This window comes from Camelus ferus, chromosome 1, assembly GCF_009834535.1.
Source record: "Camelus ferus isolate YT-003-E chromosome 1, BCGSAC_Cfer_1.0, whole genome shotgun sequence".
NCBI classification, from domain to species: domain Eukaryota; kingdom Metazoa; phylum Chordata; class Mammalia; order Artiodactyla; family Camelidae; genus Camelus; species Camelus ferus.
Window position 1 is genome coordinate 66,980,346 of NC_045696.1, and position 10,980 is coordinate 66,991,325.

A 10,980-nucleotide genomic window follows, 5' to 3' on the forward strand; every position below is an offset into this window, starting at 1 on the left:
CATTATTGTTCAGTCAGTATGTCTGGAGATTCTTACACTAATGTCTGACTTTCCACAGAAAAGTTTCAAACTCCAAAATGAAAATTTTTATAGTTTTGAATATTACAGTCATTGTTAAAAACCTGTGCTTCCCTTTATTTTCACCCAGATCTTGCTGGGAAGAAAAACAAAACAAAAAAAAAAGACATCACTATTATCCTTTTAGTGGAAAACAAAGTCTCTCTTTTCCTGCAGCTTTATTTTCACCACCTAGGCCACTTCAATCCACTCACATGTGATGAATTATTTGTTTTCCATCTAATCTCCACTATGTCTTACCATTCTGAGCAGGAAGAATCTCCCAGTTGTAAATGGAATGCTTCTGATCAAACTTATCAAAGAGAGAAGAAATGACATCCTTGAGCCTGTATTTTTTTGCCAGGTGTCTTATGTACATTTCGATCATTTAACTCTCTTGATAACACTTGAGATGGGCATTATGAACCCCAGATTGTAAATGAGGACTGAGTCTAAGAGAACTTGTCAGACCAAGGGAGCTCTGTTCTCTGCAAGACTGTTGCATTTCTTCAGGTCTTTATCTGCCGTTTCCTAAAACTTGATGTGAGGGATTACAATCAGTTGTAAGTAAATATAAATGCATACAAGATCACCAGCAATTTCTCCACTGCAGAGAGCACTATTGCCAGATCATTTTTATTTTAATGTGATTCAGCTCTCAAATAGAGATGAACGTTTCTGTGTGTGTATGTTTCTGGATGACAGTGAAATTCCTCGCATAAACTTATATGTAACTCAAGGGCAAGCAAAGCCACAGTCAGAACTGGGTTGTACCTGCAACTGAGGCTGCCTTGAGTCATGAGTTAGAAACCCATGCTTGTTAATGGGAATCAATAACACACATTCTTAGACCCTCCACAGAAGATGCCCCATCACTTAACATGTTAACCTTTACACTTGTAATCCTGAATTTGTAGAAAATGGACAAAGGGTCTGAATTTGTGTTATAAGGAGAGGCAAGCCTCTCTCTGGATGTATCCACCAGGTCTATTCCACCCCCAAGCAGGCCATTCTTTCCTTGCTTTATTTGCAGATAAGATCTTCCACAAATATTTTTATGTCTGGAAATAACTTTTGAACCACACTACACATATACATACACAAACATACACACATGTATGTACACACACAGACATACACACAGATATATATCCATATCGGAGTTCAGTTCACACCTTAGCTGCAATCACCTATATTCTTTTTAAAAACAGTTTCAGCATGTGGTCATAGGATATTCAAAATGTTAAAATATCAAGTTTTCCATGTAGAAAATGAAGGAAAGTTAAAGAATGCAGAATATTAACAGTAGGAAAACCTTGCATATGGACAGCACTTGACAAAGAGCTTGCGTTCTCACTGTCTCATCTGATCCTTGTAACAGGCTTATCAGGAGGCAAGAGAGATGTTATTAACCTGTTTTAAAACATGAATAAACTGAAAGTCAGATTCATGCTGAATATTCCACACAAATGAATACAACGAGATCTGAAGTCCAGATCATCGCAACTTAAATCCTGTATACTTTTTACCATAATTATTTCCTTATTTCTGAAAAGTGATTGTAGTCCTAATATATTATCTATCTATCTATCCATCCATCCATCCATCCTCCTATCATATAGCTAGCTAGCCTTATATTTTACTATGTTCAGGCTTTTTCCGGGTACCAGTGATGCTTCTGTTTATACCTTTTGGTAGAGAAATGGCTTCACATTTGGTTGGATTCACAGACCCATGACCCACAGAGTTCTACCCATGCCCCTCAGGACTCGAAATCTTTCCTACTTTCCTCAGTCACTGTGATGCATTCAGCCCACCAGTGTTATGCAGAAAATTTAAATACAAGTCTTTAATTTAGCAGATCCACCCACAAGGTTCCAGAAGCTTAAGTCAGCATGAGTCTTTGGGAAAATATCACTCTGGAAAAAAATAGTACATGTGAGAAAAATACTGTGAATTTAGAAGCATTTGTTTTACAAACTACAGATGCAGAGTGAAAGAAAATGACATCTCGCTTTGATATTAAGCATTCCTCCATAACACATCCATCTGCAACATGGTTTGCAGTCACTTACGCGCTAAACCTCACAGCACACAGATTTGCACATGAGGTACAATACAGCTGACCCCGTTTTGCAGATGGAGAGAATAGAAACATGGGGAGAGTAAATGAATTTCTCAAAGTTTCTAATCCGTTTTCTGACATCTGCCATTGGATAGGAGTAAACCAAGTCACACTGGCCCTTTATTAAAGCTAAGAGAAGGAAAGAACATTGGTTCCAGGTTTTCTCTTTGGGAGGGGCTTGTTGGCTGAGATCTGGTGAAGAGGCAGACAGGAAACTTATCTTGAAGCCATTTTTTGTGTAGTAAAAGCACAGTCTTTAACTGATCGTGTGTCTTTTGGGGAAAGGTTGGTGAGGAAGACAGTGCCTTGGTACTGCCTGTGACAAAACTGATAGGAACAGCCTAAACAAAACGGCCACGGCCACTCAGAAGAGGGAAGCAGTTTTATAGTGCAGGAAAACTTGAAATGAGAAATGGAAGACTCAGCTTTGGGTCCTGGCCCTGTCTCCTTAAGCAAGTTTCTTTATCACTCTGAGCTTCAGGGCTCTCATCTTTAAAAGACAGGGATGGACTAGATCAATGGTCCTCAAGGCATGGTTCTCAGGTCAGCGGCATTAGCATCACCTGGAACCTTTTTAGAAATAGTGAATTCTCAGGCCTCACCCTTCACATAATAAATCAGAATTGCTGGGAAGAGGGCCTGAAATCTAGTTTTTGAAGACTTTCAGGCAATTCTGATGAGTGCTAACATTTGAAGATGATCAGACCAAAACTTCTCTAGAAAGGCCTTCCAGCTCTAAGATGCTGAATCCATCACATTATTGACATGATGAATTGCATCTTTTCAGATCATTTTAAGGACGTTTTAAGACATTCTTCAGAACACATACTAGTTCATTTTCAAGCTCTGTGAAGAAGGTAGGTATTAATCTTCTCTCTTTCTGGTGGCAGAGAAACTGAAGCCCAAGCCTCCAGAAACTATAGAAAGATGTGAGGGAGCAACATGCAATGCTTCTCTTCCTCAAAGTAAAACACACTTATCCTTTCTACAACTCAGGGTTAGAACCGTAGCTGACCAAAGCAGAGAGTCAGCGGGACGCAGGGCTGCTCCCCCATTTACTGTGACCGGGGAGAGACAGCATCTAACTGAATGTTGCAGGCCCCGGGGAAAATATGACATAATATTCGTTGCTGGTTTTTACCTCTCTAGAATGTTAGAAAGATACATGAAATAATACAAGTCAAGGTTTTCGTAGTTCCTGAGAATCAAGACACAATTTAGAAACATTTCATTATGTATAGATGCTGCAGTGAGGAGCCTAAGGCAGGGCCTTGGAAATGTCTTCTTTGTTTAAGCACATTACCTGACACATATTAGGTGGTGGGTAAATGCTCGTTGAATCAGATTGGTCTGTGCAGATTTCTGTGGGAGAATATAAAGAAACAAAGTGTTATAAGTGCAGATGGCCCCTGACATATGATGGTTGGCCTTACAATTTTTCAACTTTGCCGTGGTGTGAAAGCAGTACATCAGTCAGCAGTCACCGCTATTTGAATTTTGAATTTTGGTCTTTCCCGGGCCGGCTGTACATGGTCCAGTATTCTTGTGACGCTGGGCAGCGGGCACCCAGCCGCAGCGCCTAGCCAGTCACATGATCCCGAGGGTAAACAACCAATACGCTTATAACTATTCTGTACCCATGTTACCCGTCTGGTTTTTCACTTGCAGTACAGTATTCAATAAATGATGTATTTGACACTTCACCATCAAATAGGATCCCGTGTTAGGTGATTTTGCCCAACTGTCAATAATTGCTTGACAGTAATTCCCAAATGTGGCCACATATCAGGCGAACGTAAGTTTCTGAACATGATTAAGGTAGGCTAAGCTGAGTTCTGATGTTCTGCAGGTTAAATGCATTTTTCACTTAGGATATTTCCAATTCATGATGGGTTCATCCAGATGTAACCTAACTGTAAGTCAAGGAAGATCTGTATAACTGGAGCAGCATGGCAAATCGGGCTGTGAACAGGGTAACTGGACTGGAAGATACTCCAAACCTTGTCAGAAAAGGAACAGTAAAGGAAATAGCAGTTGTTTAACCCACAGAATTAATGATATTGGTGGAGTGAGATGGGCATCTTCATATAGCTGGAGGTCTTCCATATTGTGGAACATGAAACCACAGACACAGATAATAGAAGAAAGACTTTGTTACTCTTCTCCAGCAATAGTCAGTTTCCTGTCTCCAAAGTTTCTGTAGACAAAACAGATTTGGGAGATAGACCCAGTAGAAGTGACTTAAAATGTAGAAAAGGTAACGCCAGCAGTTGAGTTGGAGGAGGAGAGAATCTGAGGGGTTAGGTACGTGCTGGCTATACTTTATTTTCTACTCCTATGCCTAATTCGTCCTCTGTAGTGCTCTGTCCTGTTCTGCGCCCTGGGAAATTGATCTCCCCAGCCTTCACCACCCTGGGCATGGCTGTCCCTCAACTTCTTGTTGGGTTTGCCAAGTGGAAGACACAGGGAAGAAACTGGACGGTGAGAGAGGAGATCACGTTGTGTGTTTATTCCACTCCTACCACTGCCTCTTGACATCAGACAGGACAGGTCCCATTACATGAATTCTCCTCCTTACTCCAGCACTTGTCAAATCCCTGTAACGTCGTTCCTTCCTTGTGCCCTTTTGGACGTGGGGTGATAACCACATCAAATAGTGCTAATCCTGGGCTGCTTCATCCTTGTCGGTTCGACTGAAATTGCCCACACCTATGCAAACAAACAGTCCATTCAGTAAACTCTCTTCAGCTATGGCATGGGAACATCATCCAATGAGCGGGGTGGCTGCCTCAGAGAAGGGGTTCTGAGTCTGTAAACTGCATCAGCATCATCTAAGGCTTGTCAAACAACAGACCTGGGCCTCGCCCCAGGATTTCTGAGCCGGTGAGGCTGGGATGGGGCCCAAGAATTTTCATTCCTAACAAGTTCCCAGGTTATGGTGATGTCGCTGGTCCAGAGAGCACATTTTAAGAATAATTGCTTGACAGTAATTCCCAAGTGTGGCCACATATCAGGATTACTTCCTGAACTACATAAAAATACAGATTCTTATAATCCCCTCTGGATCTACAGAAACAGAAGCTGAAAGATCAGAGTTCTGGAATGTGGATTTCCTCAATTTTCTCAGCTGATTATAATTAAGTTGGATCATTTCTCCAAGATGATTTCAACTCTGAAATAATAAAGGGAGATGTGCTTATTCTATGTCTTTTGGCTTGAAGGTAATGAGAGGCTCTGACCTTGTCAGAAAAAGGAATAAGAAGCTTATTCTTCCCCTTCTTCCAAGAGACAGTTTACCAGCTTTAACTTTGAAAGGGGTGGCTTCTCTGAATCCCATAAGGAGGTGTGATCACCTCATTCTTCTTTGTTGCACATCAGCAGCTGGGCCACTTTCGAGTGAGTGCTCCCATCACAGTGTATTTGCATCTTTGGCTCCTGTATCTGACTCACACAGAAGATGGTGAGGTCCTTGAGGACAGTGATTGAATCTTACCCATTTTGAATGACCAGCGTTTAGCACTTAGCACAACTTCGTGTCATCAGGACTGAGCACCTGGGCCGGCACAAAGCTAACTGCTATGGGAGGGAAGATTGTGGAGTAAATGAATGAAATGATGGAATGAATGAATAGATGTTGTTCCTCCTCGTCGTCTTTTCTATTATGTCAGCACAAAATAATCATAAACCTGCCTTGGGCCCGAGATGCTGATTTTACCGAGTAAATTTGCTAATGCTGTGGGACTTGAAGTGAGTTGGATGGCCCCATAGATCTTTTCTGTCTCTTAACTTCTTGGTTCAACAAGTAATTGAGAGGAATCAATCTCCCACTGACTGACAGCTTTGACAGCTGCTGTTCTCGAGATGTCAAGCATAATCTGTCATTCTCTTACCAACTTAAAACTGAACAGAGACATATGCACTGTCAGTCTCATTTGTCTGATCTTGCTCCTGGACCCCAGTCCCCTCACTCCTGCCCTGTTTTATACTCCCTCCTCCCGCCCCCGCCTCATGTCAGCCAAGTGCCTTCAAATTCTGAGCAATTCCGAAGCTCCTGTGCCCCGAGCTAGGAGCTGGATTAGAGCTCATCTTCTCTGACTATTATTACAGCACGTTTACAGTGGAGTCTCCAGCTTTGCACACTAATAGGACATCATAAATGTGAATCTGTTCAAATAATAAACGAATCTTCTCTCTACACTTAGCCAAGGGAAGTGGATATTAAAATGAATAAGAGTAATAATAAAAAGTGCACTAGCAGCATGGGTATAATTAAACTGAATAGCTCACACATAAAAAATAAAACTCAGAACATTGCCTTCCTCTGGGACACACCCCAGTACACCCAGACCTCGCCTCAGAAAGGTATGCACCGCTTGTCATCCGAACATTAAGCAAACACCTACACTCACCTTCCCGTCTACATTAAGGAGATGAATTTGGCTTCCTGAGTCAAAAAGTCTTCCAGGTCTTGGAAGCGGGGAGAAAACCACCAATTTTTCCTATTCTCAGTATTCAGGAAAGCAAAACGCAATTCCTTGAACTGACGGGATCAGTGCTTCTAAAGGTGAGGGGTATCCGACCTGCAGTCGGCGTCTTAAGTGCATTTGCATCTGTGCTGGAAAAAGTAGCCAGCAGCATGGTAGGTATATTTCAACCTTTCAAGCTGCTCTGCAGATCACCTGAGGAACTCTCCCTTCTAGAAAATTCATCGGGAAGTATTAGCTCTGAGGGCGCTCAGGCACTGTGGGTGGGGCTGCTGTCACCTGCACTTTCTCCCCTGCAGCCACTTAAAACCCCGTGAAGGGGGAGGGTACAGCTCAGTGGTAGAGCGTGTGCTTAGCATGCAAGAGGTCCTGGGTTCAGCAGCTGGGTCCCCCAGCACCTCCATTTAAAAAAAAATACATTAACCTAGTTACCTCTTCCCCTAAAAAATCTTAAAAAAAAATCAAAACAAAACAAAACAAAAAAACCAAACTCCGTGAAGAGCCAGTTACCCCAATTAGGTTACACCTACCTTCCTTTCTCAAGAGCTTTGTGTCCAAGTCACCCCTAGTATGAAAATTAAGAGGTATTTCCTCATTACCCTTAGTAAGGTGAGCTTGTGAGAGTGAAGTCTCTGGGTTATTTTGGTCTTTGGGAACTTTGTGCCTGCGTGTGGCCCTTTTCCTCCGAAGAAGCTATACTTACACAGAGGCCTCTCCTAGGATTCTTTCCTTTTCAGGAAATGGAATATTCACCATACACTTAATGTGTGTACTATGTATGTATTCATTTTTAACCACAATAGATTCTCTTGTTCTTCACTTCACTTTCCTGTACTTTTGAGATTCCCATAACTTTCATCTAGAGAAGCCAAAAGGGAAAGCTCACACATCTCCATGGACCTGAGGGATTAAATCTCTGTTTTCCTTCTTTCATAGTCCTTTTAAACTTGGCACAAAAAAAAAAAAAAACCCTCCAAGGTGAAGCATGGCTTGATAAGGATTTTCCTCCTCCATCCACTCAGTGATCACAGTCAACTGCTGGGTCTTTACCAGTTTCACGGAAAAGGGGGTCCTTCAGGCAAAGGCAGAGCTTGCTCTGATGCCCTGAATGATAGTCGGCAGAGCTGCCAAGCAGAGGGAAGAGCTTTGTCTGACATCACTAAGAACGCTCAAGTCACATTATTGCAGTTTTTGTTGGAAGTTGTCTGTTTCTCTTCTGTTGTACTTAGTATTCACAATATTAACCATATTTATCATGGAATTCTAAAAAATATTAAGCCTAAATAAATCAGGGTTAATTGCTCATAGTTTTATGCAAACACCCCTTATCACGTGAGTGATTTTGAGAATTCACTTGCTTTTTCTAAGTGTGTATACATCCCTGGTGACAGAGGTATTGGGGCACGATGTTAAATGCGCCTTTGAACTTTCATGCTCTCTGTGTTACACTCTCAGTGACTGATGATTACCAAAGTGTTTGTTGCCTCTAGTTGAATAGATAAGCAAGGGGCAAACAAGGATGTTTATGCACATGGAATTAGTACATGTGTGTTACGCACAGAAGACGATCCCTGAAAGCATATTGGAACTCTTGCCTTAACATTTAATTAACTTATATTAGGATTTATTTCATTTTCTAGGGTGAAATGAATAGAAGTTGTAGACTTGGAATTTTGAGTCCTAGTTTTTGACCCTAGTTTTCCTATTTAATTTTACTGTATGACTGTGGGCAAGTCATTTAACTTCAATGAGCCTCAATGACTTCATCTGTGAAACAGGAGCAGATGGCAGGCTAGGGAAAGGGGAGAGATTTGATATTACATTTCTCTGAGTGCTTCTAGGCCTATCCTTCAGTGAGATAGAAATCTGACATAAGTGTTTAAGTACTCATATCTTTGTCTATGGAAATATCTAGATTATTTGGACATAAGTATCAAAAGAGGCAGGTAAGAGAGGCAGAGACAATGTCAACAATGGTAGAAGCTCCAGGGAAGCTCCCTCCTTTGTTGGTGAAGTTGGGTGTTTGTGGAAATCGGGGAACAGCATGCCTGGAGGCAACAAGATGACAAGTGTTAATGTGAATCTTTTGTTTTGAGGACTTCCTGCTTCACTCTTCTGATACTCTGAATCTGGCATTAAAATCCACAGAAAGGCACAAGTCATTACCAAAAATGACTCTCTCTCCTTTTTTTTTTTTTTTTAAATGAACATCACATAGAAGCAACAACAGAAAATAAAATGTGTCCTGGTTTCTGGTTTCAAATACAAACAGCAAAAAACTGAGCACTCTTGGATATAACGTCCTCATGAGCATAAAGTACTTTGCTGAGAAAATTGCCAAGGACTCACCTTTTGTGACCTGTGCACACCTCCCTGAGCCATCAAGAAGCAGGGGTAGGAGTACAGAGCCCACTAGAGAATTTTCAGCACTGGGCCATCTTAGTCATAAAACCAATAAAACACCCAGAAGTCACCTTTCTGGTATAGATGACACATGTTGTCAGATGTCCTTGAGGCAGAAGGGTGTGGCAGAACAGTCTGCTTCTCCACTTTTTTTCCCTCCTCCCTCATCCCAAATCATATTCTTCATGACAAATCAGCACATTCTGGTGTGGTGCAGAGAGAAATGGAAGTCAGCGCCCCGTGTTTGGGTACCCTACTGCCATAGACTGCCTGATTTACTGTGTGAATAGCCTGAAAATGATTTAAATAATAGCACGATTAACTACACAGGCATTTTAATCAGCTACCAGTCAACATGTGTGGTCAAAAGACGACCTATTTGCTTCATGACCTTGAGGAGTTTACTTCTCCTCTCAGGGTCTCAAAGGGATTGAACCAGCTCTGTGGTCCTGCATATTGGTCATGCATTAAAATCCCCCAGGGACCTTTGAAAACTATTGTTGCTCAAGCCCTGCCCCCAGACAGCCAGCCAGTCAGAGTCTCTGCTGGTGAGTTAGGGACTTTAGTATTTTTGAAAGCTCCCCAAGGGATTGTGATGTGCGACCACGACTGAGAAGCACAGGTTTCTTCTGGAAGTGAGCAGAGGAGGGCATCAGTGACAGGCAGGAATTGACCTTGGAATTCAGCTTTGACCTCTAATAGCAAAGGGATGAATATTTGGAAGGGGATGTGCCTATGTTGGGTCCCCCCAGGGAGGCCACGTCCCACAGTCTTGCCACTGAGCAGAGAGCAAACTGAAAACCCCTCAAACTAAATCAAGTCTCAAAAAAAAAAAAAAAATCACTCAGCTGCTTTGAGGAAAACCGAAGTCACTGCTTCCCATGATAATATTTAGACCCTGAATATTACTTTTGAGTGAGGCTGCTTGAGAAATAATATGCCACCCAGCAAAATAGCACCCCAAAAGTGCTGTTGCCTCATCCTGGCAACAAAAGCAGTGTTTCCCCTTAGGCCTGTCTTCGTAGGCTGGCGTTGCCATGGGAAGTAAGGCTTTATTGGGATGCCAGAACAAACAGGCTCTGAAACCACCCCAGCGTAACTCAGAGGGCTGCCTATAAATCAAAGAGAGCCCTAGGGTCAAAGCCACTCACACACACACACACACACACTCTCGCACATAAACATACTCCCAGAAAAATATTACAAAGGAGAAGGTGTGTCAGGGAAATCCAACTAAAAATTACTGCATGTAAGTAATAATAACCGAAATTTATGTGTCCCTTTCATCCACAGTTCTTAAAAGACCTGGAATGTGCTAAGATTACTTGCCTTTTGAAAGTTTTCCAATATTCCAAGGGATAAAAAAGGAGGGATTCTGCATATACAATCAGTTAAGCAAGGGGGTCCCCAATTCCATTCTTCAGGTTTCGGGCATAGTTACCGTGAAAGTAAGCCACGTCTCTCCTTCCCATTGGCAGAGTCAGTTGTACACTTATCCCAGAGTATCATTATCTATCCACTCTATTTCTCTAGCCCCGAGCTCTGCCATCAGTCCCCACTCTTGCCATGTGGTTGACTTAGGTCTAGTTCGATATCTGGAGCATTTCCTCAAGGGACACTCATTGCACTTACTACTGTGACAGCATGCCCGCATGTTAATGACTCGCTGTCTGGATCACCCTGACACACAGTCACCACCATAACTGGACTCCCTGTCGGAGTCTTTGTGCCTGATGTTCTTTTGCTGTTGTTGTTGTTTGGTTAGCATGACAGCCTCCCTAGGACTCTGACTTTTGTCATCTCCTAAATTCAACAGCTTCTAGACGATGTGGAGAGCATATAGAGCTAGTGACCATAGAGGGAGGAAGTGAATGGATGGGAAGCAAATGTGGACTCAATCCTGAGTCAAAT

The 10,980-nt window shown here is 42.2% G+C and overlaps 1 long non-coding RNA gene across 1 annotated transcript; it reads right to left on the bottom strand.

The window, feature by feature from the left end:
- Positions 1 to 263: 263 nt before the first annotated feature.
- Positions 264 to 10,628, bottom strand: LOC116664333. The gene is made up of 3 exons (XR_004320811.1): positions 10,511 to 10,628; positions 3,486 to 3,544; positions 264 to 1,976 (listed from the first exon to the last, which is right to left on the bottom strand). It is a non-coding gene; the product is annotated as an uncharacterized LOC116664333 (long non-coding RNA).
- Between the last annotated feature and the right edge of the window lie 352 nt (positions 10,629 to 10,980).